General features: G+C 37.6%; 1 pseudogene across 1 annotated transcript; it reads right to left on the bottom strand.

The window, feature by feature from the left end:
- Positions 1–2291: 2291 nt before the first annotated feature.
- On the bottom strand, positions 2292–4328 carry LOC145168888 (flavonoid-6-hydroxylase-like; annotated as a pseudogene). The gene is made up of 2 exons (XR_013742152.1): positions 3378–4328; positions 2292–3171 (listed from the first exon to the last, which is right to left on the bottom strand). The product of XR_013742152.1 is annotated as a flavonoid-6-hydroxylase-like (transcript).
- Positions 4329–7588: the final 3260 nt, after the last annotated feature.

The raw sequence follows: 7588 nt of genomic DNA, 5'->3' as shown, positions 1-7588 counted from the left end.
GATAGTACAATCCCTCTACCAGCAGTAAGCAAATGTCTATGTGGAATAGTTTCAAACTAATTGTTGATGGTTAAAAACTTAAGCTTTGGCGTTGTATCTTCCTTGATATTTGTAAAGGTGCTAAGGTTGTTTGGCATATTAATGGAAAGTCTAGTAAACTACAAAACGTCATATAAGACTCGCCATATAAGACACGCTTTACGAAAAAAAAAAGGGATATATTATGGAAAAACCGGGATTTATAAAGTGGGGAGTTATATGACCCGATTTATGGTAAGGAACCGGGATATATAGATGAACTAAACAACCGGGCTTCTAAAGATACGAACGACTCTTTTAGCTGTAAAGTTATATGACCCGGTTTTCCAAATAAAACCGTTACTCTATGGCTTTTGGGCATGCTTTTGAGAGAGTTATAGGACTCGTTTGTCAGTAACCGGGTTTTTACATTGGATTCATCTCGACTTATTAGTCAGCCATATCACCCCTATGTTGATGAGCAAGAAGGGCTCATTTATATTCCAAATAATCAAGTTGATGATCATATCTATTTTCTCATGTTGAACACAAGTAATCACTCAGGTGATGCTTACATATTTTAAATATACCATATTTACATAGACACTACAAGAATAATAGGTATTAGCGGCGACGCTTTTAGTAACGACAGCCACCTTTAGCGGTGACACGTAACTTCCGCGTTATGTGCCGCCGGTAATGCCTATCGACCCCGATCTGCGTCAAAATATAAGGTGAAAACTTATCTGTTGATTTTGTCTTTAATCCAAGGACTGTAAATCAATAATGTATATACCAATAGCGGTGACAATGTCGCCACTAATACTCGAAAATTTTGACCGCCAAAGTTTCCCCCCAAAGGTGTCGCCGATAATACTCTATATGTCGCCGCTAATACTCTTCGCAGATATAACCCCTTGCAACTCATTCTTCTCTCTTTTGTGAACTCTTTTCTCTCTGTCACCACTCCGACAACAACTCCTTTTTTATGTTTTTCTTATTCTTTATCTTCTCCCCATGTGACATACTCATTGGTGGTGTCGGATTGTTTCTGTCCCTTGTCGGAAATTTGCCGGAAAAGTGGTACTATTCCCGGAATACCACCACAAGTCCACCACCACTCTTTTCTGCCGGATTACACAGCACCTCATGTTTTATATCTGTTTATTTTAATTTTTGTATGTAGAATGTAAATCGTTTATATGTATGTGTTTTTATATGTATATCTTGTATGCATTTATATGTGTGTTTTTGTATGTTTATTATGTATTTATTTGTATATTAGCATGTGTATCATGTATGTATATGTGTTTTTGTATATGTATTATATATGTATGTATGTGTTTTTGTATGTCTATTATGTATGTATTTGTGAATGTATGTATGTGGTTTTGGTTATATGTTTTTATAATGTTTATATATTTTTATAACAGTCTTTATAATTTTATAACATTTGTATTGTATATGGAAGGAACGTTTTCAAAAAACTATAAAAAGAGAAAACTCCAATTAACGACGACACTTTTAGTGGCGACGGATAGTATTAGGCGACAGGGCATTAGTGGTGATGGTAAACATTAGCGACGACAAGTTGAGCATTAGCGACGAGCCAACAGTGGCGAACCTTTAGCGGCAAGGCGACGGGTCACTGCTATAGGTGTTAGCGGTGACATTCGGGACCTTTAGCAGCGACGTCCGTCTGCCACTTATGGTCATTATTCTTGTAGTGAGAGCATCCCTACACTATACAATAATATTTGAGTGTATTTTAATGAAGATGCTTTGGCTTGAATTTGTTGTATTGTTTTGGTTCTGGTCCTTTTCATCGTCTCGACTAGGCTTCTTAGCTGTTAAAGCTTGATGGTGAGAGCATCCATACGAAGTCTTTATAATGTTCCATTCTTCTCTAGAAACGATTATGAGGAAAACAGTTTCCTCCATTCCATGTTGGATGAACAACAAAACATCGGTATCTTTCTTTTGGATTTCTATTTGTTGAGCTTCATCAGTTTCGGTGTGCGTAATCATTCTTTAAAAAATCCCATCTCTTTTAGGTTGAAAAGGATATCTTTTTCATGCTCCAAAACTCATAGGAATCTCCTCTGAAAATTGGGATTAGAGGCTAAGCCATGCTAATATATAGTAGTGTTAACTTGTACCATTTTAAAATTGATATAGAGCAACTATTATGCATGCAACACAATGTTCGTGTAATTAAACAACACTAAGATAAGGTGGGAAAATTTTCACGCTAACACTCTGGTATTGTCGATGCTTAAAATTTAAACAAGGGATGGCTCTATATACAGAGCATACAAGCGGATGTAACTAGAAACCATTGCATGAAATAATTAAGGAAAATCCAAAATAAAGTAGTATGATTAATTAACAAGCTGTTGATAAGATAGTATTTCTGATTTTCGGGATTGTCTTGGAATCAATCTTCAATAAGACTAGAGTGTGGGCGCATGGTCGGTGGCAGCGGGGATCGTAGATGATTTGAAGCAGACGTATCATGCACCAACCGGGTACATATCAAGGGATAAACGAGGCGCCAGAAGGACCTCAAGTGGGATCGCTTTGCTGATAGTCACTCCAGCGCTTTCACTCATATCAATGGGTTCATTCGATGGCTTTTTAAGCACAAATTGTTGTAATAAAGTAGCTAAAGTTATATGCAATGACCGAAGAGAAAACGGAATAGCAGGGCATACTCTTCTACCACTACCGAAAGGAAGCAATTCATAATTGTTTCCCCTGACATCAACATGTTTGTAACTTGTCAAGAATCTTTCTGGCTGAAATTCTTCAGGATCTGACCATTTATTAGGATCATGTTGAATTTTCCAAAGATTAGTCAATAAACGTGTGCCTTTAGGGATTTTGTAGCCACCAATAATGCAATCCTCCATGGACTCATGAGGAAGGCTTAGAGGTCCAGGAGGGTATAAACGCAGTGTTTCTTTAACGATTGCGTCAAGGTAAACAAGGTTCTTCAAGTCCGACTCCTCTACTGCTCTCAGCTCTCTTCCTTCCAACATGCTCATCCAATTCATCTTGGGCAATTTTTAATACACTTGGGTTGTTGAGCAACAAACATAAAGCCCATGTTAACGTTGCAGACGTTGTGTCCAAGCCCGCAGCTAAAATAGTCTGCAAGTTTGAAGTTAAAACAAATTTCTTGTATTAGGTTTCAAGCAACATGCAGATAATTTTGTTTATGGCCACTGAAAACTGTTGCAAATATTATAATGAATGTGGAAGAACCTATAAACGATTTTTAAACTTTGGTAATAGTATAGCATTGGTGATGTATAAGACAATTAAAATAATGATGATGAGACAAAGATTAGGCTTACCAAACATGTAGCCTTGATTATGGTATCATGGTCAAAACCACGGAATTCCTCTGGGGAGGCACCTTCAAGAACGGAAATCAGAACATCCATGAAGACTTGACTTCTTTCATGTTGCTGCTTTTCCTCCGCCCTCAATCTCTTGTGATCCTCTAGCCATCCTGTAACAATTTCATACATCTCTTCTCCTGTCATCTTCATTTTTTTCTCGTATCCTCCCAGGTCCAAAGGCTTCAGATATGGAATAAAATCAGACACCACAAATGTGCCCAATAACACAAAGAATTTCCTTATCACTTTTTGAAATCGAACCCCTTCTTTGTCATCAGGTGAAAACCTTTTTCCTGAAACAACCCTGACGACAACATTTAATATCAAGTTCTGAAACCATTGTTTCATATCCACCTTTACCATATCGGAACTTCCACTCTCTTTATTCATTACCCAAGCGTTATATATATCTTCCATGGATGCTTTAACCTCTGAAGCACGAAGAGGTCCAAGCATCTCCACTCGTCTCTGAGAGAGAACCTCAAGCGTCATGATCTTACGCACTTGTCGCCAGTAGTCCCCATAAGGAGCTAGAGCCAATATCGCATAGTTATAGCCCATGTGTTCTACTGCCATTGACTTAGGTCGACTTGCAAAGACCTTATCATTTGTGGTAAAGCACTCTTTCGCCATCTCAGCGTTACTCACCACCAAAACATTGTGAACACCAAGCTTGATGGTGAAAATAGGGCCATATTTATCTGCCATGCCACCTAAGACCCTGTGAGGTAGTTCAGGTCCACCTAGAAGGCGCAGGTGTCCGATTACCGGCCATTGGCCCTTTGCTTCAGGTGGTTCTGTGTTTTTCCCTCTCTCTCCTTTCAAGATTTGAAGCAGGAATTTTATTAGAAAAGCAAAAAATATGGCTGCTATACTTGCTGAAAACGGGAGAAACAACTCCATGTTTTCTACGTCCAGAAAGAATTATGAAAGTGATGATGCATGGGTTTCATAATATATAGAGATGGAACTCCCTCGCTGGCAGTGGCTGCTAACATATTATATATATATATATATATATATATATATATATATATATATATATATATATATATATATATATATATATATATATATATTCAAATTGAATGGTTATGAATAATATAAAAGTCAACAAAGTGGGCTGAAAAGTTTGTTGGATACAATTGTGTTACGAAACTTAATGATCATGTAGCATAAAAATATACTTAAGAAGGGAAAATAATTTAAGAATGACATATACATTTCTTGGTCTTGTGCCAAAACAATGATAGAATCTTTCTGTTGGAATTAGATGTATTTTGACCAAATTAAATTTCATCTATTTGTCACCTAAAAGGCGTTAATGTCAAAATCTTTCATTTCAATTCCTTCGAATTCCTTTACATTCCACGAAACAAACTTGATCTTAATTTATTCTCTAAATAATAATGTATAAAATGATATATCGATGATTCACACTAAATCATGTTTTTTGAGAAGTGCAATTTTATAGAAGCAAAGAGCATCCGCTTCTAGCTGGGCAAAGTATAATGAAAGAAATTGAAAAAAAATAAAAACACAAAACAACCTTAACACATTGTAAAATCCAAATGCCTCAAATAAAGAACCTAGACTCTGAATTACATATGAAAACAAGCCCAGAATCAAATGCCGACAAACTCCATAAGTAATCCAACGTTTGATGACCACCTTAACGTCTCAGATCTGAGCTTTTGATGAAAATGAATCCGTAAATGTTTGAATTGTCAAGGGTATTAAGAGTTGGTTGCATGACCCAATGTTGGAACAAATGATCAATCAATCATAGGGTGACCATGACTTCTCTGGTTACGCCAACTCTCTATCTCCACTAGCATTAGTGACTGGAAAATGAAAGCAGGTGAAAGATTAAATCAAAATTGTTGGGGTATGAAGTCTTGTCCAACATGGAGCACGTAGACCACAATGGAACACTTGAGGTTCACGGAGCATGTGATAAATGAATGGATCATCTAAGAAGGGAATGGATTGTCTGACAAAGGAACGGATCAAGTGTCAAAGGAACGTGTTCTTATAAAGGGGGGTTTGGAGCACCTGGAAGAGGTTTGGAGCACTTGGGAGTTATATGGAGCAACAAGGGGACCATGTTGCGCCATCTGATAAAGGGATGTTCCAAGAAGGATGTTGTTGAGCCATAAGCATTCCTTCCTGCGCCACCTGTATAATGTTCCGCCAACCACGTTCTGTTTTGCCAAGGTGGTGATGTTGGTCCAACCTAAAAGTTCATGTGCCACACTTGAAGCTTGTTGTGCCATCCTTGCACATGTTGCGCCATCATGGGTTAAGATGGGTCATTTTGGTTCCTTGATGAGCCATGGTATCCCTGATGAGACAAATATGCAATGAAGTCCTCTATGATGCTAATGATCATTCAAGGATGCTCAGAAGTTGGTATAGCTCAAGCATTACACCACGTTGTGCCACCATGATGGATATTGGGTCATTAGTGTTCATGATACGCCACTTGTACATCATGATGCTCCACTATGGCACAAGGTGATCCATCATGTGTGTTGATGATGCTCATAGGCTGTATGTCATGGAAGAATGTTCGAGAAGATGTTGCATGACTGAATATGATTGGTTGTGTCCATTCATGGGACTTTGGGCCAACGGGCTTGGCCCATTAGTGTTTTAAGTCTGATCCCTCAAGTATGAATAGGCCCATACCCCCATCATTGTAAATTGCTACATTTCAGTGAAAGATGAAAGTGAGATACAATTTTGAGTACTTGTAATAGTTTTAGAAAGTGAGATACAATTTTGGGGCACTAAGTGTACATGCAACCCTAAATACCTTGGATCTATGTTTTCTCTATTATACATACAAATATTAATATCCAAGGTATTCATCCTAACTAGCATAATAACATTGATTCGTATGAATATATCAAGTTAGAATTACATACCTCTTTGATGTAGAATGACTTCATGAAGCTTGAGTGCCTAGTGCCCCAAGTGTGACACCTCAAATGGTTCACACAACACCAAATACACTTGGAATAACTTGAGAGAATTGGAACACTTCATCAAATCGGCTAGCCCTTTCTATCACCCATAGTGCCCGATTTTCTCCACGAATAAGATCATTATATAGTTAGGGTTACACCATGTAAACCCTAATTGTCATGGCCTTTCATTTCCATGATCCATGGGTACAAATACACCATGGAGCATCTTATGGGTTTTAGCCCAACTTGACAATCCATGGAGCATTAGCCCACTATATAAGTATGGATGATTTACACAATCAACCCATATATTTAATTAGTCTTCTTTTGATCACTTAATTAATACTAGATTAATTCTTGATCAATACTAATTAAATAATCTTATTATTATATTAGAACTTATAATATATTAACCAACCTTAAGTGTTATTTCTCTCATTATAGTCTATCCAAATGCATGATGCCATGCAACCCAAATGGACCATGCCGGGTCGGGTCAAGTCTTACCAATTATAGTTATGGACTTAGACATTAATCCAACAGTCTCCCACTTGGATAAGTCTAAAACTATTATTGCGTATGACTTCAAGAACCGACTGGTAATCGTAGCTCTCAAAAGCTTCCGTCGAACTCTGACCTTGCCGATGATCTCTGACCTTTGTCAATGTCTTGTCCATTAGATAAGGGATCATATATTCCTCCATTCTAGATATCATATGGACTGAGACATGGATTATAAATCATTATCTCTGTCCATTTGTTGTTTCCCGATTTTCGATTTATGATGACTGACTGATTGAACAAATCAAATCAGTCCTGGCTTGGCCAAGCACTCACATGTGTCATCGCTAAATCATCGAGGGGCCCACAGATATCGCTTTTATCCCGATGGTAAAAGGAATGGAGAAACTTCGACTCATATGGCTTGTTCTACTACCTGTTGAATCATACACAAAGGCACGTTTTATAACATCGAGTTACCAATGCGTTTTTCGTGCAATCAATGTGTAACCAACTCATAGTAACAACTCATATCTCTAGGTTTTAAGAATATAAGATATTATCGTCTCATGATCACTCGTGATAAAATCCATGAAGTGATACGAATGAGCGTGGGTTGAATCCAATACTCAGAACTTATGAGCACTCATGAGTGTTGTAGCACCACTTTCTCCAACATCTTAGATCTCT

The sequence above is a fragment of the Lactuca virosa genome, chromosome 4 (genome assembly GCF_052849685.1).
Source record: "Lactuca virosa cultivar CGN04683 chromosome 4, Lactuca_virosa_CGN04683_v6, whole genome shotgun sequence".
NCBI classification, from domain to species: Eukaryota; Viridiplantae; Streptophyta; class Magnoliopsida; order Asterales; family Asteraceae; genus Lactuca; species Lactuca virosa.
This window is presented reverse-complemented; position numbering and strand designations above follow the sequence as displayed.